We start from the raw sequence: 25,317 nt of genomic DNA on the forward strand, positions 1-25,317 counted from the left end.
GCATCTCTATACTACCAATAACTCAACACAATGATCAAATATTTCAATGGACGACCATTCCGTTAAAGTCACATACACATGATGCTAAAAAACTATCCATGTTTTTAAGATATTGATTATATGTGTTAGTTGGTTAAATAACTAGATATTGTTTCTGGTTAGTGTAACAGAGATTCTGATTGCTTTATGAGCCCAACAGCAGTCTTCCTATTTATTCATTTACTGATTCATTTTTTAAAGAAAATGTTTGTTGAACAAGACATGGTGCTGGGCCCCAAGTATATAACATTGAACATACAGACAGACTTTCTCTTTTTGCTCAGCATATTGTGAAAGAGAAATGATGATTAAATAACCAATGACTATCAAGTATGATGAATGCCACAAGGGATTATATTATCAGGATATTTTGCTGGGCCGGCTAACTGTGTCTAGGCCAAAAGGGAAGAGAATATTCCAGTTGGAGTGAACAGTGGTGTTTTCATAACATTTTTTATTTGACAAATGCCTGTTTATCTCATTTTTATTTTGCACTTAGTGAAACAGAAGAGGTATAATGATTTTTCTAATAATATTAAGAAGAATAATATCACACTTGAGTAATATCTTTAAGCCATTTCCCGACAAGATCTAGGAGCAACAGATTAGAAGAAAGGTGCTGAATAACTAGAAGAAAATAATGCATTAATATATACCAATATAAGAAACAGAGACAGAGAAATGGAGAGGAGGAGGAGAAGGAGGAGGAGGGGTGAAAGAGAGAGACAGATAGTGAAGCCTTAAAGTATTTATTAATTTACAAACCAATGAACTTGATTTTAACTTAAGATGAATAAAATGTAAGGCTGGAAAACATCAATATGAAAGATGCATACAATAGAAAACAACAAAGTAAAATAAATAGGTCTCTCAGCTGTAAGTGTGCATCAAGGTGTATCATAGAGGTTCTCTTTCCTACAAATTTTGAGCTGAGAACTTTGAAAAGTAACTCATCTGGAAGAGAAAAAAAGACCCATTTTATAAAAGACCATTCAACTGCCTTTGAGTAGTTGTTAGGGTTTTTTGAGTGTATTCTTGGTTTTAGTTTTTTGCTTATTAATTTTAAACAAAGATATAATTAGAATTAATTAAAAGACATACTAAATTAACACCTGAAATATAAAGATCTTATGCCTTTAGTTTATGATATAAAGCAACCCATGGAGCACTCAGATAAATTCTGCATTTTGATGTTAAATGAAAAGGATATCACATTTTATTTAAAGTCTACTCATATTTTATTCATATGGTTTCTCTAATTCTGTTTCTTCTTTTGGATTAGGGAATAACAGACTAAATATTAAATATTTCTGTTCATATTTGAATATTTTAAACCAAAGTTATCACTCTGATTTATTTCACCTATGCAATTTTGGCTAAAGAAAACCAAGAGCAACTTTGCCTCTACTTTGCAACATATGGATTCATTAGAAGAAATAATTAAAATCAAAATGTCTTAGATAATTTTATTATAGGGAACAAGACAACCTAAAATCTCCTAAGATATTTATTGCCTTTGTCAACTCCTTCTTGAATCAATTTTCAAAACACAGGGATCTCAATGTTATTCGTTTTCAAAAAGTTTTTCCTCTTACCTCAAAATCTTTTAAACATGTGTGTTACTCTCCATATCATAATGACTACATTTCCAGTGTTTTCTTTAAGAATTTAAAGAGTGAAGAATTATGTATGTTGGCCTCATATTTTTACTTGGAATGAAATGTACAATCTGAATAGGTTTCATTTGGAATGATAGAAGATGGATGAACAGAAAGTAGCTACTTTCATTGCATTTGACAGCAATGTATCAAATAATCCAAAAACTGAAAAAGCCCTTCTCCTATGGGCAGGCATCCTAACGTTCAAGCACATGTGAGAGCCCTGAGTAGCTAAAGCAAGTGACTATCTATTGTATGCATAGTGTGGAGCCATCACTCAAAGTGCATATTCTCCACAATTCTTGAGACTCTGGAATTCTACATCTTTAACAGAATTCTGTCTCTGAAGAGAGCAATTTTGTTTGTACTCCAACCTGTAGGCAGCATCCCTGCATAATATCAAATATATTGTGACAGCAGAACTGTATCTTCTAACTTTTTATTGCCTGGCTTGTAATAAGTATACAATAATTTTTGCTTATGATGACAAGATGTACCTGTTTATTTTAATAATAGCTGATGATGTCACATGTGTGGGAAGTGTGAGGGAATTAGCCCCATTTCTTAATGTGACTCATAGGCTACATTAAATAATTAGCTTAGGTGACAAATTTTTCTGTAACTTAAAAGAAATAACCATACCTCCTGAGGGCATTTCTTTCTTCATGAATTAGAGTTTTGTTTTGTATGCATTCCAATGAACATGTTTATAGGATAAGGAACCAAACTGAGAAAGCCAAGAGTGTTGGGAGACATGAGTCTGGACTGCCTGACTTTGGCCACTTATATCAATTTCAAATGGAGTCTTTTGTGCCTTTTTCTCTCTTATTGTTGACTGCTGAGCTGCATTGTGAAGGGAAGAATCAGAATGAGGAGTCAGTGAAATAATGGAACATGGAAAAGGTCAAAGTTATACAGTTCAGTGTTATCTTTCAGGGGACATATGAGGCTATAAAATTCTAAAACCTAATTCCTGTGACAAAGCTTGTAAAAAGAAGAGAAAATAGAGCATCGTAAATCCAGCCCTCTGCCACTGACTGGAGCAGGAGGGAATCTGGTACAATTTAATCTGTTTTAGTTACAAGGTTAAGAATGCAATTTTGTGGCAAACAATTCTATGATCAGGATTAAGCTTCAGTGTTCTTCAAATGAAGAGCTGTGTGATAGAAAATGATGGAGGAGCTTTCTCAAGAAATCTTAATATCTATGATATTTATTTATTTTAACAATTTGGTTGGGGATTTTGAGAGTATCTCTGAAATGTAACACATCTAAATTTGGAAGACCATAAAATATATAATTATAAGAGAGGATATAACAGATGGAATACCTAAATATAAATTTGAAAATACCTTTTTTCTAATTAAGCTTGCTTTTTAGGTCTTTGCAATTATAAATGTTCTGAGAAATAATGTATCAATTTATGCAGACATAAGTAGAACTATCTTTATGGCTAAATCAGGATTGCCTGAAGCAGTTGGCTTGTTTAGATTTGTTTATTTTTTTTTACCATTTTTGTTTGCAAACTGGAAAGATTTCCAGTTAAAATATGTTTTGTTCTCATATAGATGGTCAAAATAGCTTAGAATCTAATTGATTTTTATCTTACATATATTTTGCATCTTTCCTAGAACTGTATAGAGGGCTATGCTCCATAGATGATTCAAAAAAAATAATAAATAAAAAAAAACTAGTCAGTGGAGAGTTGGATTGTCAGATTGCTAGTATGTAGGAAATTTATTGACTAGTTTAGTATACTTAACACACATATGAGTACATTTTTTGTTGTTTAAATGAAATCAATATCCTACCAGTAGCAGACTGTATCTTCCAAAAGTGATCACACTGATATTCTGTTTCACTATACTATTTCAGAAACTTGGGGCACCTCCATCAAAAGGTGGAATTTAGCACTCCAGGAGGCTGAGGCAGGAGGATAGCTTGAGGGCAGGAGTTTGAGACCAGCCTAAGCAAGAGGGAGATCCTATCTCTACTGAAAATAGACTAAATTAGTCAGGCATGATGGTATGTGCCTATAGTCCTAACTACTCAGGAGGCTAAGGAAGGAGGATGGCTTGAGCCCAGGAGTTTGAGATTGCTGTGAACTAGGCTGACGCCACTGCACTCTAGCCCAAGCAACAGAGCGAGACTTTGTCTCAAAAAAAAAAAAAAAAAAGAAAGAAAGAAAAGAAAAGAAAAGAAAATTCAACATTCAACACTTATGTGCACATATAGTAGTAACATTCATTGGGTGTCAGGCAGATGGGAGATGGGAGGAAGGGACGGGTGTATTCACACATAATGGGTGTGATGCACACCATCTGGGGGATGGACACACTTGAAGCTAGGACTCGGGTGGGGCAAAGACAATATATGTAATCTAAATATTTGTATCCCTGTAATATGCTGAAATTTGAAAAAAGGTGGAATTTATTTATCCCTTTTATGCAATTTGGGTGGTGCTTTATAACTATCTCAGACTTAACTTGCAGCAACCCCAGAGGTTCCTGACTCTTCTAGGACTTTTGCCCTTGGAACCTAGTTACTGTGTTGTGAAGAAGTCCATGCCACATGGAAGGCTACATGTGGATGTTCTGGCAAACAGCCCCATTTAAGGTCTCAGCTGACAGCCAGCATCACCCACTACACATGTAAGTGAAGTTTCAGAAGGTTCCGCTGTCCAGACTTCAGGTGGCTCTAGCTGATGCCAAGAGTAGTGGAGATGAACTATCTCTACTGAATACTAACCAAATTACAGATTTGTGAGCACACTATATGACTATTGTTTCAGGCTGCTAGGTTTTTATGTGGTGGTTTGCACAGCTATAGATAACCAGATCATTGATATAGTATGAATGGGGGGGGGGATCAGCAGGAAGAAAACAGGAAATGAGTATTAGTGAAAGAAATAGCCACATTTCTTCTTGCTGTTTTGAAGGTCCAGATTCAAATATCAAACATGAACATCTGATAGATTGTTCACTGTCTTATATTCTACATCTCTTAAATGCCCTCTGTAATATATGATGCCAATTCCAGGCCATTATTTCTTTATTCTTGTGTGATGTTTATGCCCCTTTGAGTCACAGACCTTTGTCAATATCACCTTCTCCTCCTGCTTATCTCTGTCATTTGCAGACATTTTGTCTATTCCCCTCCATCTCAAATACTCTGCCAAATGGATTATTCTCTTCCTTACTACCAGAGATTCTGTTATTTTGGTGCCTCTAATGTTTAGATGAAATATCAAAAGAATTTAGCTTCTTGATTTCTTGACACTCTTATTCCCAGTAAATTTCTCATACAATTCACTCCAGCCACATATTCCATGGCCACTTGATTGGGACTGTATCACCTAGAACTGACCCTCTTATGAACTAGTTTATTTAAATACCCCACAACAGGATTTCTGTTCTGTTTTTTACTCATTTACCACTCCTTTACCTGTCCTTTGAATTCAAAGTGACATTCAGTCTTTCGTCCCCTCTCCTTTCTGTCAGTCCTTTTCTATTTTTATTGATTTCTTGTTATAGATTACATTATATGGTCTATCAATGCAATTACACCCTTCTAAATATCCTCAGTTTTCTAGCTCCATTATCTTTACATCATGATTGTCTGGAAAAATCCCCAGCACCAATTCAACTTAACTGTCAATATCCTCCACGTCTATACTAAGTTGCTGAGTGATTTATACATAATCCTATATTTATGACACAATATTTTCATGGATTCTGATCTTACTTGGACCCTCAACAATACGAACTAATCTTGTTTTGTTCCTAATTAGCAATCTCTCAGTCCTTATAGAATCATTTTCAAAATCTTTTCACTTGTGCCATCTATCCAGCTATACCACCTCTACATTAGTCTCAGTGGATGACTTTACTTCCTCTTTTAAGGGGAAAAAAATAGAAATCATCTTTAAGAGTAACCTCAAATTCCTGCCACAAAGCCTTAGAGTTTACCTGAATACAGACATCTATATCACTGTCTGTACTGTTACAATGAAAGAAACGTCCCTTCTTTTTTCTAACATAAATCCTTTCACCTTGTTCTTATTCCATCTACTTTTCCCTCTTCATTGCCAATCCTCCTTTCCCCCTATATCTTCAACTCTTCTCACTTTTTCACTGCCTGCAACCAGTATTTGTAACATCCTCATCTGTCTCTAATTTCTACGCTCTCAGTCACTATCTTTATCTTTCTCTTTCTCTTCACAGCTAAACTTGAAGACCGATGCATATTCATTTCCATGCACTTATAAGCCCACGTATTACAATCTGGTTTCTTCCTCAACTACTCCAGTGAAACTGTTCTTGCTAACATCACTAGAAACCTCTGTCCTCTGTGGTGGGTAGAATAATTATCCCCAAAGATGTTCCCATCCTAATCCCTAATCCACAGAACACGTGAAAGCGCTACCTTACTTTGCAAAGGGAAATTTGCATATGTAATTTAGTTCAGGACCTGAAATGAGAGGATCATTCTGGATTATACAGTGGGCCCAATGAATTGCAAGCATCAGAGTCAAAAAAGGAAGCAGGGGTCAGAGTGATGAGGCTATGAGCCAAGGAGTGCAGGTGGCCTCTGGAAGCCTATAAAAGAAAATTTCCCCCTAGCCTTCTGAAGGACCACAGCTATGTTGACATATTAATTTTAGCCCAAAAATAACCTGATTAAACTTCTGAACACTGGGGTTGTAAAATAATAAATTTGTGTTCTTTCAAGATACTAAGTTTTTGATACTGTGTAACAACAGCAAAAGGAAACTAATACCATTTCCTGCTTGGTAAAGACAATATATTTAGATCTCTCTGTAATAATTTCACCTGAAAACTTTTCCTTCCTTCCTGAAATACTTTCTTTTGTTGTCTTTCTGTATACCTCATTGTTTAGAATTTTTCCTTTTCGTTTGGATTGGGCCTTTTCAGTTTCCTTTAGTAAATTTCTTCCTTCTTCAAAATGTTGAAATAACTTCAAGTATTTTTTCTGTTCTTATCAATTCTTAGACTACTTATGTTATCTCATAAGGGGATCTTGTAATTTCACTATGATTTTATTTGTCATTTGATAACTCCAAAATCAATATTTCCTTATTCACAGACTTATATATAAAATTCTGGAACATTGACCTCCTGATCTTCCTCCCACATAATTTGCAAATTACTTATCAGCGAAGGGCACTGCTACTCACTCAGTTGCCCCAGAAGAAACCTGAAGTCATTCTGTATGCATTCTTCTTATTGCCCAACTCAATTGATCACTAAGTTCTATAAAATATACCTCCTAAACATTTGTTAAATCAGCATACTATTTCCATCACTACCACCTCTACCATATTTTAGGCTGCTGTTATCTCCTGCAGAAAGCTATTAGTACGATAGCTTCTTATTTGATCTTCCTCATATACCATCCAGTTTCCATGCTGAAATGGGAGAGTTATTTCTGCAAATCTGAAACTTCTCACTTTGTCAGCAACATTTATCATCACTCTCTTTCATTCCCAAATCTATGTTTCAACCACACACATTTCTTTTCTTTTTTTTTTATTTTTTATTTCCTGGAATAAGTTTCCCACTTGCCTAGATGAGCAGCTGGTCATATAGCCCTTGACTATGTTTAGAATGTTTTCTCCATGTTCCTTTTCTCTTCTTGCTAACTCCAACTACTATTTTTTTTTTTTCTTCATGTCTTTTCTCCCTCCTCCAATTCTGGACTAGTACTTTTCCATTATATTCATCTTTTGGGACCTTTTTCGCATCTTGTTATTTCTCTTCTATAATATTTTGTGAGGCCTACTGTAATTTTGTGATGACTTGTCTGAATTCGGTAATGCAACTCTTTTGAGGGCAGAGATTCTGTCCATCTACTTAACTATAATATACCCAGTGTCTAATACATTATTTTGTACTTAGAAGTATTAAACAAATAATTCTAGAATGAACGAGTGAGTGGATGGATGGAAAATAATTACATTCAAAATGGTATCATTTGATTTTACTACAAGATAAAATAGTTGTGTCTTTAGCTGGAGTCTCTTTTTAATTAAAATTTTAAGGATTTGAGTCATTTGCTTCTTTAGCATTTTGTTTGCTTGTTTTGTTTTGTTCTTATTGTCTCGTTTGTCATTCTAAAGAGCTTAGGAAATTGGTTCATCTTTTCTCTTCTGTAGCTGCTGTCAAATCAAAGTTAGCTGTAAATAAAGGCAACATCCAAACTTCTTCCTTAGATTACTAACTTTGCACATGTTTATATGCTTTTTTTAAACTAGTAGACTTTATTTTTAGAGCAGTCTCAGGTTTCCAGAAAAACTTACCAGGAAGTACCTGGAGTTCCATATATCACTTTGCCTCCACACATAGTTTCCCCTATTATTAACAACTTGCATTAGTGTAGTATATTTGTTAGAATTAACAAATCAATATTGATACATTATTATTGACTATAATCAATAGATTAAATTTAAGGTTCTTGTGTTGTACAGTACTAGAAGTTTTGACAAGTGTATAATGTATGTCATGCACCTACCATTATTACTGTGTCATACATAATAGTTTCACTGCTGTAAAAATTCCCAGTGGTTCATCTATTCATAGCACTCTCCTTCCTCCTAACATCCTGGCAACCACTAATCATTTTACTGTCCGTATAGCTTTGCATTTTCCAGAATGTCCCATATTTGGAATCATGCATTATGTAGGCTTTTCAGTTTGGTTTCTTCCACTTAACAATATGCATTTTAGGTTTTTCCCATATCTTTGAAGGCTTGATAGCTCATTGCTTTTTACTACTTAATAATATTTAATTATATGAACATATGATAGCTTGTTTACCCATTCACATATTGATGGACATCTTGGTTATTTCCATACTTTGGCAATTATGAATAAAGCTGCTATAAACATTTGTGTGTAGATTTTCATGTAGATATAAGTTTTCAATTCAATTGATAAATACCAAGGAGTGTAGTTGCTGGGTATTATGGGAAGAATATATTTAGTTTTGCAAGAAAATGCCAAACTGTCTTTAAAAGTGGCTGTACCATTTTGCATTTCAATCAGTAATGAATGAGAATCCCTGTTGCTCCACATCCTAGTTGGTATTTAATGTTTTCAGCATTTTGTTTTTTTGCCATTCTGATCAGTGTGTAGTGGTAGCTCATTTGTTTTAATTGCAATTCCTTAATAACATATGATATTATGCTTCTTTTCATAGGTTTATTTGCCATCTGTATATCTTCTTTGTAAGGTATCAATTCAGATCTTTTGCTTATTTTTTAATTGGGATATTTTTGAGTTTTAAGAATTCTTTGTACATAAAATTATTTTGGTTGAACCCTGCCTCCCATGCTGTGGATAATGTCACTATAAATTCATGTGCACAATTTAAATTAAAAATGTGCCAAATTATGTTATTTTAATGATATATTCCAGTACTCATTTTCATACATTCTTGCCAGTCTTACATGTTATCATTTAGAAAATCTCTGATAATTGTCAACATATAAATTTTAGAAGCAGCTAACAACATGAACTTTAATTTCTAAGATAAGTCAAGACTATTTACAGGACTGTGCTGTTTGGGAGTGAGGGAAGAAAAGCATAAATTCTGAAAATGAATTAAGAAAAACAACCCTCTTCAATTTTTTCCCCATACTTATCAGAAGTTGTTTACCAACTTATTTTTGTTTGAAGTGTGATTTTTTTTCCTTCTCTTCCCAACCTCTCTTGCAAAAAAAAAAAAAAAAAAAGAAGTGGGTTTCTGCTAATGAATTGAGCATGTACTATTTTTTATGCCTTTTGAGCTGTATAACTTAATATTTGGATAATTGATAATTTGTTTTATTATGTAATTGATAAAATAGTGATGTGTATTAATGTTAGCTCACCCATATATTTATACTGTCTGGGAATGTGTGGTTATAGGTCTGCGGGAGAAATAATTTGTCAGTGTTCATCAGCTTGTAAAAACTTAGTGTGATAGCTTAAACATATAAATAAATAATGAAATGCAAAAAAAAGAGAAAAAGGAAAACCTCTGCTCACTCCAAGCATGAAATATTTCATTTCAAAAATACTTATTGACTACTTACTATGTTTGGTAGGTGTGAGATAAACACTGGACTTATATGATTAAGAAGGCCAATGAAGTCTTAGAGGCCTGTAAGTTATAGCAGGAAGTATGGATCTTCTCAGAGAACTTAAATACTCTTTTTCAAAGAATTGAAAAAAATGTTGCCTGGGTCTAAGTGCAGTGGCATCATCATAGTTCACTGCAACGTCAAACTCCTGGGCTGAAGCAGTACTCCTGCCTCAGCCTTCCGAGTAGCTGGGACTACAGGAGCATGCCAAAACACCCAGCTAATTTTTCTATTTTTTGTAGAGACAGGATCTTGCTGTTGCTCAGGGCTAAGAAAAGTTAAATTCTAATGGTGGGATGCATACATAAACTAATATCTAGTGCATTTAAAAAGAAATTACTGAGTTTGCTTTTTTTCTGTTGTCAACAGATAGGAGAATTAATAATGCATTTTAGCTGTGATGTCCATTTTTATGAAATTTCTACTAAGAGCTATGTTAAAAGTAAAGGATGGTGGTGGTTTTTATTAACTATATACCTGTTTAGGCCATTTAGGCTGTGGTGTTTTGCAACAGGTCAGTATCCCCAAATCTGTCAGTTTTATACAGACTGTTATTATTATTAATAATAACAACAACAAAATAATAGATCATTTATTAACAGTCAGGAAAATTATTTAACATATCCTTTTTGGGGAAAGAACATTGAAGAAAGCAGACAAAAATTTCTGTCTTGTAGAGCTTGCATTCTAGTAATACTTCTATAATATGTAAGTAAATTTTAGAAGCTTATAAGTACTCTGAAAGTCAACTGATCCAGATAAAGGAATTAGGTATCAGATGGGAGACCGATTATAAGGGCTATGTAGAGAATTACCATAAGATGTTTCACAAATACTGAAATATCTCCAAGGAAGTTACATAATAGCTCAGATATGAATGACAGTAAGGAAATATCTATTTAAAGATCACAGGGAGTCAGGAAGAACATTTGTGCAAAATCTATAAGGCAGAAACTAACTTGCATGTCTGAAGTGGGAAAAAAAAAAATACCAATGTGCCGGGGCCCAGAAATCACTGAGTCACACTTAGGTTTAAAAAAAAAGGCATGGGCCAGATCACACAAGGAAGGCTATGCAAATCTGGATAAGGAAGGCATATATAAAACATATAATTTTAGATTTACATGTATAATCATATAATATTTTTATCTCTAAAATCTATATCTCTTAAATGTGTTTCACATATATAATGAGTTTAAATATATGCATTTGTATGTTTGTGTTTCTGGAAAGAACCACTGAATAATATAAATGAAAGAATAGGTACTGAGTTCACTTTGGTACCTACTTTCACTGAGCCTTTCATGGGGTTGATTGATTTCTCTGAATCAGTGTTCCACATGAAATGTTAAGAGCATGGCCAATTGATTGCTTGCACAATAGGGTGGACAAGGAGTATAAAGTGAAAGGCTGGGGAAGTCATAAAATGGAATCAGGGAGTCTGGTAGCAATGCACCTGAATGGGGCAAAAGGCAGAAACAGAGTGGCATGATAATGAAATGTCAACAGAATCACTCCAAACAGTACATAAGAATTCAATCCAGTGACATAGTATGTTGGGAATGTCACTTTTTAATATAATCATCTTATTCAATTTTTCTGTGATAACTATTTTATAGTTTTCTAACTCTTATTCATCAAAGTAAAATATATATATATACATACATAAATAAAATTAAGTCAATTTTTACATTTTCACCCATTCTGTGTGTTCATAAACAAGATCCAAGAGGAGCTTATGTTATATCATGCCATAAGTGAATGGTAGGGTCTGCAGAAACATTTTTCCATGCTGTCATTTTAATGTGCATTATCTAGTCTAGGCTTCAAATATTAGTCCACACAGATGGATCCCTTCTTCCCATCTACAATCCCTTTGAAATCTGTTGGCCTCTTTCTACTTCCATGTTAATCCTAGGAGCACATCACTTATCCATGTTTTGTAATGAGTCCATTAGACATCAAGCTTCTGGGAAGCTGTATCTAAGGTTCAGTCCTCTCCTATCTTTGAGCTGTCCTCAACTGCCAGCAGCATTAGGAAATGGACATAACTCCTCTCTTCTCTTAAATTTCTTGAATCCATCTTGATCTTTCTTTTTTTTTTTTCCTTTTATTTCATCATATTATGGAAGTACAGATATCATTAGGGTTACAAATATTGCCCCTGCCCCCTCCCTCCCCCTGATGTGTCCAATCCCCCGGTGGTGTGCATCACACATGTTATGAAAACACACCCCTTTTCTCCTCCCCCCTCCTGCCTGCCCACCGCCAGATAAAAAGTGGTTTTTCTTTCACATTTTGGTTACATTATATATCTTTAGCTCTCCCTAAGAAGGGTTAGAGTTATGCCCTTCCCCTCCAAAGTTCTCGCCACATCCCTAAGATTGGGTCCTCCCCCCACCCCCCACCCCCAACCCCGAATCGCTGGTGAACATTGCCACCATTTGAAAACCATAGTTTTAATCAGTCAGTACCAATCTGATGGCGAGGAGATGTGGGACCTATTTTCCATGTTTTGTGTCGCCTCACTTTGGATAACAGGCTTAAGCTTAATCCAGGATAGCATAAATAGTGCTAGCTCACAGTCATTTCTTAGGATTGAGTAATATTCTATTGTGAGCATATACCACATTTTAATTATCCACTCATGAATTGATGGGCTCTTGGGTTGTTTCCATGACCGTGCAATAGTGAATTGTGCTGCTATAAACATTTGGGTACAGATGTTTTTATAATAGAATGTCTTATGCTCTTTAGGGTAGATGCCCAACCATGCTATTGCAGGGTAGAATGGTATTTCTATTTCTAGCTGTTTGAGGTATCTCCAAATTCTTTTCCACAAAGGTTGCACTAATTTGAAGTCCCACCAGCAGTGTAGGAGTGTTCCTGTCTCTCCTCATCCTCACCAGCATTTGTTGTTTTGGGGTTTCTTGATATAGGCCAGTCTTACTGGGGTTAGGTGGTATCTCATTGTGGTTTTGATTTGCATTTCTCTAATAATTAGAGAAGTTGAGCATTTTTTTATATGTTTACATGCCATTATTCTGTCTTCTTTGGAGAAATTTCTTTTCATTTCTGTTCGTCCATTTCTTGATGGGATTGTTTGATTTTTTTCTTGATCTTTCTTTCACTGATTTTGCTCTTCCTCTGCGATTCAGCCGAAGAAAGAGGAGCTCATTACTCATTCTTTCCTTTATGCATGGTCCTTCACCAACTTCCCTGCACCTCAGGAAATCCTTTTCCATTTTCTAGTATCATGGATGAGAAGCACTGCTTATCTGTCAACATGTCCCACATGCCCTCCAATTCTGTTATCTTTGTCTAAATCCTTACATTCCCCAGGGGGCCTACCTTAGAAAATTTGAAAAGCTTGAAAATATTATCAGATTTTTGTCCTCTTCTTTTTGTTTGCACATACCTCTCTTGAGGGAAGATAGATAGATTAGTAGGCCTGGCACCTAGTTTGTGTTGGTGGAGAGGTGAGGAAGCAAGAACCAAGGATTTCAAAGTCATATAAAAATGCAAGAAAATATTAACTAATTATCCCAATTTTTTTTGTCACACCAATGACAAATAAGGGAAGATAAGACCTTAGACTAGGACATAACATAAAAAAGATTTGTCTTAAGCCACATTTGCAAAGAATTGAAGTACCCAGTTTTATATATTACTGAAATACATGGTAAATTTCACTTACAAAATACAGTAAACATAGAAGTATTTTTAAACATAGAAATTTTGATTGTAAAAAGTAACTCTATGAGATGATAGATATGTTTTGTTTCACCATAGTAACCATTTCACTATCTATATGCATCTCAAGTTAGAAACCTCAAATATACACAATAAAATTTATTTTTTTAAAAAAGGATCCATACTGAAGTGCACTGAACCCTCAGTATAAAATATAACCAAAAATAATTATAAAAATAAGAGAATTTAAATTGAAAATTAAAGTTTTCTTTATTTCAAGGCATTATTAAAAGAACATTTGAGTGTAATATATTATAATAGTTTGTAAAATTCTTACTATAGATAATTTTAATTTGATTCACTTCCAGTGACAGCAATATCTTGAGAAGAAAGTAAGATATGGATTTTCTGAAAGAGGAATTTGTTTTTATATATAAGAGACTGTAGATTTAACAGACTTCTTTTCAAGGAATATTCAACCTTAACATTCATAGTTAGAGGAAATGCCCACATTTAATCTTTTACTGTCTTTTAGCTTATGCCTCATAGGAAACCACTATTGAGAATCATTTGTACAGTCTAGTAAGATGTGTATTCTTAATTTCACAAAAACATTTCAAATTAGTAAAAGAGCTAATTAAAAAAAATGAAGGAAGAATATAAAATTCCTTGTTAAGTATAATTGATAACCCAAATATTATTTGAAAGGTCAATAAGCACTTGAAAACTGTTGAATCAAGTACCGAGCAATTAATTCATCTAATATAATTACATGTATTTAGCAAATGACATATTCCTTTTATCAATGCATTAAAATCCGTATTTCATTATGCAAAACAAATTTTGAAAGATACATGTTTCTATATAGTATAAAAAATATGAATCAATTTTTGAGTCACAATAAAAATCAGTTCTTTCAATAAAACAATATTTGTAGTCTTCATTTTTTAAACATTATTCTTAAAAATAATCTTATTTTTATATATTCAATACATTTTAATTAGGTACCTGATATATGCCAGAATGTGCCCAACAATAGATAAAACCCCAGAGACGAACAAGGCCTTTGTTCTCAAAAGTAAGAGTCTAGTGTGGGGTTCACACAAGATCAAGGCTAAAAAAAGTGCAATAACTGATAAAAATAGAGAAATTTAGAAGAGTTTAATGGATTTCTTGGAAAGGTGTCTAATTAGAATGAGGTGAGACAAAAAGAATTAGAAAATGTTTCCAAATGGAGGCGATGTTTGACTAAATATTGAAGAGTTACAGTGAAGGAGGAGGCCAAAGAAAAATATGTCAGAAAATAAAGCTCAGAAGCAAGGAAAAGCTTGGCACATTTTGGCAACTCTAAGTAGGTTAGGAAATCCATAACCTAAAATGTGTGTGAGTTTCTAATGAGAGCAAGGCTGAGAAATGATGGTAAAGACCAAAACACCTTTTTATGGTGTACTGAAAAACTCGAACTTTACTTTGAAGGTTCCCTCACAGATTTTAATCATGATTGTGACATGATCAGAATTGCTTTTTTAATCAATTTTTAATGGACTTTCATCTGGAGATATTTAGAAGTGAATCTACAGTTCAGTCCCTATGTCAGGAAGATGACAGAGTCCTTAAGAAATGAGTAAAAATATATGATATGATACATCTCACTTTAATTTGTATTTGAGCAGGTAGGATATTGTTCTTCCTTGTAGGACATCATAACATCAACATGCATGAAGATTCTGGAGAAATGGAATGTGCTAGGGCTCAGCCATAATATTTTCAAATCAGCATACAACCTATGAGGTTTATGTTTACGAGACTTAGAAACACACATTCTTTATGATCTCAGGCATTAGCAGCATCAAAATTATTATGTTAGGGCAGAGAGTAGCATCTAAAGCTTCAAGTTACTCATGGAATCATGCTTAATTTATAGGACCAGGTTTGAAGTGAGTTTTGTAAGAAACGAGTATTACCAATAGTGCTACATTATTTGGATGTGTTCACTTAGAGAAAAACAAACAAATCTATTCGCGGATAGAAAGTAAATAGAAGATCTTGCCCATCTGAGTGATAACATAAGGTAGAAATGAAAGGAAGGGCTACCCTGATCTTCTAACCCAGGAAAGTTTTGATCCTTTATTCAAATCAGAGGCAATTTGCTATCTAAGCTAATAATAAAAAAACATAAAACAGATTGAAAAATGGAATTTAGCAGGAAACTAAACAAGGACTAGACACTTTGAGAAAAGAGGACTTAGAAATCTATAAGAGAAAGTAAATGGCTGTGAGATTGAATTTATATATTATCTAAAACAGGATCTTAGAAAAACATATAAATCTAAAGATATATTTGACTTAAACAACAACAGCAATCACCAAATAGTTTAACATGCTTCAGGGAACAAAAATAGAGCAGATAGAGTGAGCAAAGGAGAATGAAGAGCCTTCAAGGATTGATTAGCTTTAGCAGCCACCTGGAGAGATTAGGGAGGGAAATTTGGGGTCTTTACAGATATTCCTATATTCCAGGTCAAAGGGGTACCTCACAAGTACATGTTCAAAGGGAAAATTAAGCAGTAGTTCTTTGAGTATTATGAAGAAATGCCAAGCTTCAAACCTTCCCTAGACTTAAGTCAAGGTAGTTTGGTTTGGGCAAGTGTTCTTAAAGTTTTGGTCTTCAAGAATTATTAATAACACAAAAAGAGCCTTTGTTAATATGGGCTATTATCTATTGAAATTTATCTTATTTCAAATAAAAACTGGTAAATTAAAAATAATTAATTTTAAAAAAACTATTGTATATTAACCTAAATAATGTGTTTTTGTGAAAATCATATTTTTCATAGCACTTAGAGGAGTAGCATTGGTTTGCAATTTTGCAAATAACCTTAACATCTGTCTAAACAGAAGACAGCTGGATTCACATTTCTATTTCTGCATTTAATATGCTGAGATAAGTTGTTTTATTTGAAATATATAATAAAAATCCAGCCTCACAGAGCAATGAAGTTGGAAAATAGAGGAGAATTTTAATAGTATTTTCAAATAATGGTGAGTATACTTTTTGATACTATGCCAAAACTCAAGAAGTAGTCGTTTCTGAAAGATTAGTTGCAAAGCAGAATTTAAAGCCACATCAAGGAACTTTCCATATTCTGTTAAATTTATTTCACTTCAACTTTGAATGGACCTTAAACATGTACAAGATTTTGTAACATTATACATTGGTCATTTGACAGATATTTGAGATTCACTGGTAAACTGGTTTTTAAATGGTTTATAAACATATAAACCTCAGGGCAACATAATCATAAATGCCTGACCATCACACTCTGTAGGTGTGGCTATGCCTTGTGACTTCTTTCCACAAAGTTCCATATGAAAAAAGGGTGGTATAGGGTGTGTATGGGGGGGTGGGTTGTTGAAGGAGAATAACTTTACATGAGAAAAACCTGACAAACACTACTTTAGTCAGGTGATCAAGGTCAACATAACAATCATTAATCATGTTGATAGTATATAAACTTGCTATGATGTGATGAAAATGGCCCTTTATCTCTTATAGTCTTCCCATAACTGCAATTTTATCATGAAACAAACCCACTCTTATCATGAGAAAACACCAAACTCTTATCATGGGCAAACACCAATAGTGGGGGTGTCCTGAAAAATACCTGGCCAGTACTTCTTAAAATGGCTGAGTCCATCAAAAACAGTGAAAGTTTGAAAAATTGCCATGAACAAGAGAAGCATAAGGAACCCTGACAACTGAACATGATGTGGTATCTTGAAACAGAAAAAGGATATTATGTAAGGAATAAGGATATTACAAACCAAGGAAATCTAAGCAAATTTGGATTTTAGTTAATAATAATCAATATTGTTTTATTAATTATAACAAATGTATGAAACAAATATAAGTTGTTAATAATAGGGGAAATTGGGAGTAGGGTATATGGGGGCTCCCTATACTATCTTCCATTTTTTTCTGCAATTCTAAAATTATTCTATAATATGTAACCTATTAAATCATTTAAAAAATCCTCCTGAATAGAGACCATGATTCCTTCATATATTATTACCTGAACGAAACACAGGACTTAAATCTACGAGGGGATTGAATTCCCTTTGTTACACAAATTTGTATTAAGATGTCAGTTCTTCTCAAACTGATCTATAGATGAATCACTCTCCTTATTAAAATCCAAGCATGTTATTTTGTGGATATCAACAAGCTGATTCTATAGTTTGTATAAAGGCAAAAAGATCCAGACTATAGGCAATATCATATTGAAGAAGAAGAAGTCTTACAACTGACACTATTAGACTTTAAAACTTAAAATAAAGCTAAAGTATTCAAGACAGTATAGTATTGGCCAAAGATGAGACAAATAGATCAATGGAACTGAGTAGAGAGCCCGGAAATAGACATACAGAAATATAACCAACTGATCTTTGACAAAAGAGCAAAGGCAATTCACTGGAGTAAGAATAGTCTTTACAAAAAATGGTACTGAAACAATAGGACATCCACATGCAAAAAAAGGAATCTAGACCCAGACCTTACACTTTTTACAAAACCTAAAACAAAATGAATCATAGACCTAAATATAAAATCTCATACTATAAAACTCCTAGGAGATAACATAAGAAAATATCTAGGTGATCTTGGGATTGATGATGGCTTTTTAGATACAACATCAAATGTATCCATGAAAGGATCAAACAAGCAATAAATTATAGTTCATTAAAACTAAAATCTTATGTTTTGTGAAAGATACTGTTAAGAGGATAAAAAAGATAAGACAAACACTGGGAGAAAATCTTTGTAAAACACACATCAGATAAGACTTGTGTCCAAAATATACAGTTGCCCCTTGACCAATGCACAGTTTAAGGGAACTGAACCCCCTTGCAGTCAAAAATTGATGTGTAACTTTGGATTTCCCCAAAACTTAACTGCTAATAAGCCACTATGGACCAGAAGCCTTGCCAATAACATAAACATTTGATTAACTTATTTTGTATGTTCTATGTGTTATTGTACTGTATTCTTACAATAGAGTAAGCTAGAGAAAAGGAAATATTATTAAGAAAATCATAGGGAAGAGAAAATATATTTGCTATTCAGTAAGTGGAAGTGGATCATCATAAAGGTCTTCATCCTTGTCATCTTCATGTTGAGCAGGGTGAGGAGGAAGAGGAAGAAGAGTTGTTCGCCTTGCTGTCTTGGGGGTGGCAGAGGCAGAAGAGGTGGGGGAGGTGGAAGGCAGGTCAGGAGAGGCAGAAACACTTGCTGTAACTTTACAGAAATACACCATAATTTCTGCCCGACTGTTTTGCTTTTTCATTTCTCTAAACATGTTCCTATGTGGTACTAATCCTTCTTCTACCATTTGCTTTATTTTCAGTGCCCATATTATACAAAGTCCATGTTGTAAAATAAGTCAAAGCACTCTTTAATAATGGGAATCCTTCCGTTAGATTGCCTAATGTCAATTTGTTTTTCATGGTGGCTTCTTCTATGTCTTCTTCCTCATCATCTGACAATAGTTCAGAAGCATTCATCTCCATCAAATCATCTTCTGTTAATTCCTACAGTGTGGTATCTATTAGCTGTTAAATTTCTTCAAGATTCATGTCTATTTTTTTTTTCTTTTGACAGAGTCTCACTCTGTTGCCCAGGCTAGAGTGCTGTGGCGTCAGCCTAGCTCACAGAAACCTCAAACGCCTGGGCTCAAGCGATCCTCCTGCCTCAGCCTCCCGAGTAGCTGGGATTACAGGCATGTGACACCATGCCTGGCTAATTTATATATATATATATATATATACACACACACACACACACACACAAATATATATATATATATATATATATTAGTTGGCCAATTAATTTCTTTCTATTTTTAGTAGAGATGGGGTCTCGCTCTTGCTCAGGCTGGTTTTGAACTCCTGACCTTGAGTGATCCTCCCACCTGAGCCTCCCACGTGCTAGGATTACAGGCATGAGCCACCACACCCAGCCCAAGATCCGTGTCTTGAAACCCTTCATCCCCCTGCACCCACTCCCCACCTTTTTGCCATATTTTCCCCAGCAGGGATTTGTTGTTTTGGACTTGATTTGCTTTCATGGCTGTTTCTGTAACAACAATGACATCTTCAATGTTATAATCCGTCCAGATTTTCGTGCTGTTCTCTTTTGGGGTTCTCTTCCATACCTCTGACAGCCGTTTCCATAGAGTAACGTGTAATGAGCCTTAAAGGCCCTTAAGATCCCTTGATCTAGAGACGGAATTAGAAATGTGTTTGGGGGCAGGGAGACTACTTTGACACCTTTGGTATTGAACTCAGTGGAGTGACCAGGGACATTGTGCAGTTTCAAAAGAACTTGAAAAGACAGTGACTTACTAGGAAGGAACTTCCTGACTTCAGAGATGAAGAATTGATGAAATCAGTGCAGAAAATGGGTTTTTGTTGTCCATGCCTTCTTTGTGTAATCAAAATACTGTCAGGTGGCGTTTATGTTTTCCCTTCAAACCTTGGAGTTCAGCAGCCAGGAAAGAACATTCTTGATCATAAATCCTACTGCATTTGTACAAACCAGTAGAGTTAGCCTATCCTTTCCTGCCTTAAAACCTGGAGCTCACTTCTTTTCCTCATTAATAAATGTCCATTGTAGCATTTTTTTCCAGAATAGGGCACTTTCATCTGCATTAAAAACCTGTTCAGGCTGGTATCCTCTCTCCTCACTGATTTCCTTAGGGTACCTGGAACTCATCTGCTGCCTGTAGGTCAGTAGCCGGTGCTTCTCCTATTATCTTGGCATTTTTTATGCCAAAGCTCTTTCTAAAATCATTGTTCTATCCTTTGTTGGCATTAAATTCTATAGCTTTAGATCCTTCACCTTCCTTTTGCTTTAAGTTCTCATATAACGACTTTGCTTTTTCTCAGATAATATTAGAGGCTACAGGATTGTGCCTTTCTTATAGCATTCCTGCACCCACATAAAAGCTGCTTATTCAATATAAGATAAAAAGGGTATTTTGCAAAAAGTACAAGATTTTCATGCCTGCTGGTGTAGCTGCAGTGATGGCTTCACAAATTTCCTTTTCATGTTTCACAGTGGTCCTTACACTGGATTCATTCATCTTGAAGTAATGGCAACAGCTGTGTAGACCTCAATCTATAGGACATATTAAGCAATTCAACTTTTTCTGGTAATGTCTTGACTTTTCTTTGCTTCTTGGGAACACTTCAAGTATCACTAGTGGCACTACATATAGGCCCCATGGCGTTATTCAGGGTTTATGGGATTGCACTAAACATAATGAAAAAGATCACTTTTTACTGTGGTATGCAATTTACTGGAGAGACAAACTGCTCATGCAGAGTTGATGAGCATAACCCGGCATTTTAAGCAAATACGACACTTGATAGCAACCAGAGGTGCCTATGAAATTATAATAGTAGTGTAGTATGTACTACAGTTAATTCTATGCAGTTATGACATAATACTACATCTTTACATTTTATTTACATTTCTTTCACTGTGAATGGTGCCGTATGTGGTCTGTAAGTGTTTATGTGTGTATGTGCTTGATTTTAACTTTTTATAATAAATTTGTGTATCTTTTATGGTAGTAAATGATAAAATAGAATAGTCTCTATATACAACATTTTATGTATTCATGACATACCTAACTTTTTCTTATTTTTTTCATTTTTGCCAGGCTATGGTTCGCCTGTGAGTTTTTCCAAATTGTCACGAATCTCCAAAAATTGTCTAATACAGTTATTGAAAAAAACCTGTGTGTAAGTGGACCTGCATGGTTCAAACCTGTATTGTTCAAACCTGTGTATCATTCTGTAATAGAGACAGTTTCAACCAGGGCCTAAAGATTGGCTCTTAAAAGGATTGAACCTGGAAGCCACCAAAGAAAATTTTCTGGTCTAAATTCCCAACAGAAGGAAGAAACAAATAAAAACAAACAAAACAAACAGAGTAAACATGTACATTCAGTGTGGGTAAGTAGGCTTAAGTACTTTAATACAGTATATTTCTTAATGAACCACAGCCTTTTATAATAACCTAATACAATTATATCGAATTATTAAAGTAAAAGCTAAAATATGATCTATAGCTTTTAAGAAAATGTTTTAAAACTATATAAATGCTTAGAATAAGAGTTTTCACTTAAATTAGTCTTGAAACCAGGGATAAAAGTAACCAACTTTTACCAAAATTCATCTGGCATTTTAACAGTTGACTTAAATCGTTTATCATGATTTTAGTGAAATAACTGCTAAAAAGCAAACATGCCTCCTTTGACTCACTCTATTTCTATTTTGTAGTAGTTCAAGAGGTACATCTTTATAATGTATGGATTACAACTTTAAAACTATTCCTGCTGCTTTATCCAACAGAGTCAGCCAGAAAACAGAAAAGTGGAATTGACTTCATGCTGAGGGAGGAGGCTATTATCTCTCAGAGGACCTGTGTAAGCCCTCAGGAAGGCAGCAGCCCTTAGGACTAAACCATACGGAATCAAGAGGACTGCTCTCTCTCTCTTGCCTCAAGGCAATTCTTCATCTATTTCTATACATCATAAACTCTCAAAGTCCTCTGCCATTGACAAAGCATTCAATTAAAATAATCGACTGTCATTTATATTCCTTGAGTACCCATTATGTCCGTGCCATCTTGGTAACGATGATATGACACTTACTGCTCGGAATTTGAGGATAAACTTATCTTATTAAATAAATCAAGCTTCTCTATGAGCTACCTTTTGGGAAAATATGAATAGTGCAATTGATTTTTCTAAATCTACTTGCCATAAGTATTATAAATAATGCTTTTAACTTTCAAGCTGTCAATCTGACTGTATGCATTGTGTTTGTGTGTATTGTGTGCACATGTAGCGATAGATGGATAGATAGATGGATATACCCTTTAAACTCTTACTGTAACTAGATAAAGTGATTTTAACACATGGCCACTAAGCCCTATTGATAAAATAGCCTCTGCTCACCAGGCTTCTCCTCTAAGGGTTTTGTAAAAAACATGTTTTGTAGGTGAGAGTAAGAGTAGCAGTGGGTGCCATGGTCATGGTCTTGGGTCATGGCTCATGGGTCTTGATTATGACTCACACATAATCAAGGCCATTTTCTGTGGCTTTGCTGTGCCCTATTATGCCATCTTTGGGCTGCTATTGTTGATGTAGGATACTGGACTCCCCTTTTCCTGCTAGAGTCCGGCCTGTGCAGAGAGGCCCTGCATCAGAGGGATTCCTCATGAAGTGGACTGTGAGTTTTACCTAACTGCCCTCTCCTTCCCTGAATAGATATGTGGACCAGGGGCCAGAGCAGAGTGAGTCCACAAAACAACCTCAAACTGGATTCAATACAACTAAGTCCTTTGGATATCTAGTCTCTTTGGCTGAATTTAGTTTGTGCCAAATTCCTATTTCACTATAATTTATTTTTTCTCTAGGGCTTCATTCAAGGCCTGGAGCCAATATATTGGTGCTTTAGCTATGGCTTAAATCTGTGTTCCAAAGTAAAACATACTGAAATAGCAAAGTTTTATTCAGTTTTTAAATACATATTGTACAATTTTATTTATAATATGAACATTTGTTTGAGGAAACTATTAATTCTCCTATATTTAAACTCTCTTTTGGTGTGAATTTCAGAAAGACAAATTTCTTTTAAATTATGTGAGATTATCTATGAGAAAAGTCATTCTGAAAAGTTATGATAACCAAGGGTTGTGATGTTTATACCAGGGCCTCTTATTTTTACTCTCTCTGACTTAAACATTCTAAAGATTTCATTTCAATTGACTTTTGTAAGTGGAATTATGTCACTTTGACACCATCTAGTTGGTAGCAAAAATGGCATTGAAGGCTGGTCTCTGTGATTTTGTGATTAGAACTGTTTCTCTGACCACATGGCATCTTATTCAGTGATAGCACAGGCTTCCAGAACTGTGCTTGGATCCCTGTAACATATGGTTTCCATCAGAGACAGGAACTTGCATGTCAGACATTGTGTTACATAGACATACTGCATGAACATATGGAATCCTACAATATAGGTTCAATCCTACAATATAGGTTTACTCCTTCCAGAGAGAGTAAAGACACATTGACTAAGTTCACACAATTTCTGAGTGATTGAGCCAGAATTTGATCCAGGCAGACTGATTCTAGACTTTTCGTCCTTGTCTACTCATTATTCTGGGTGGTGTACTATCAGTACTGCTGGTAGTGATTTTGAACACATATACATACATACAAATTGGATTTTATTTTTTAATCAGGTTTTAGGGAAAATCTACTAGCTTTAAAAGTTTAAACATTATTTTCCCCAAATATTATGGATTAGGTTATAAGAGACTTCATATTTACAGCAATTTGTTCCAGATAGGAAAAATTACCTAAAACTTTCTTTAACTTTAACTCATAGAGTACTTTTTATCTCAGCCTTTCAAGAGACATCCTAATCTACATGGCCAGGTGAGGAGTTCACTAAGGGTTCTTTAGGGATGGTGGAACTTCAAAGTGATTATTTGAAACTGGGATGTGATGCTGTAAACTCCAGTACCCTGGACAGTTAGCAAGCAACAAGTCAACTTAAATTCACCCAAATGAATTAGCAGATGTTTATAACATAAAACTATGTTTTTCATTTCAAGACAGTCACATGAGTTAAAGAATATTTAACTCCAAAACATGTATACCATATGACTTAATAGTACATTAATTATGATATTCCAATGAAACAATTGTCTAGGACTTGATGAGGAGTTTGGAAACCAAATGGAAAATCAAAAAATAGATCTAAATCATAGATTCTCAATCTGACACCTGGGCATTTTGGGCTGAGTAATTCTTTGTTGTGGAGCGCTGTGTATTGTACAATGTTTAGCAGAAGAATTCTTGGCTTCTACCCACTAGATGCCAGTAGCATTCCCTTCCAAGGCATAGTAGTAAAACATGTTCCCGGACATTGCCAAATATTTTCTGGGGTGTAAAATCACCCCTGGTAAAGAAGCACTGATCTAAATGTTTACATCCATGCAAATATTTGGCTAACTCTAAATAAAATTATCTCATTAAAAAAGAAAAAAGTAAGAGGTTCATGGGAGAAATTCTCTCTGAAAGTATAATATTAGCCTTGAAGAAATAGTTAATATTTTTTAAAAAGTCATTGACAGGTAACGTAGGCAATATACTGTTATTAAAATATATAAAACATAAAAATATAACATAAAAGTAATAAAAATATAATTTATTGGCATGTATTGATGAAGTTTTTCTGGCAAACACATTAAAATCTTATTTTCTTTCTTCATGTAACTCAGATTTTAATTTTGCTGTGATCTTCAAACCAAGATTACATATAGAATCTAGAGCATATACTTTTAGGTAGTGACATATCTATTTCTTTTTATTTTCCAGCATATTATGGGGGTACAAATGTTAAGGTTATGTATATTTCCCTTGTCCCCCTCGTCCCTCCAGTCAGAGCTTCAAGCATGTCCATCTCCCAGTTGGTGCACATCAGACTCATTATGCATATTTATACCCATTCCCTCCCCCCCACCTGCCTGCCCCCCGATAGATGTTATTCCTATATGTCCACTTATGTGTTGATCAGTTAATACCAATTTGCTGGTGAATACATGTGGTGCTTATTTTTCTATTCTTGGGATACATCACTCAAGGAAGATTTAAGTGAAAGGAATAATTAATTTACATAAAACCAGAGAGAAAAATTGTCCTGTAA

This window comes from Microcebus murinus, chromosome 14, assembly GCF_040939455.1.
Source record: "Microcebus murinus isolate Inina chromosome 14, M.murinus_Inina_mat1.0, whole genome shotgun sequence".
In the NCBI taxonomy this organism is placed as follows: Eukaryota; Metazoa; Chordata; class Mammalia; order Primates; family Cheirogaleidae; genus Microcebus; species Microcebus murinus.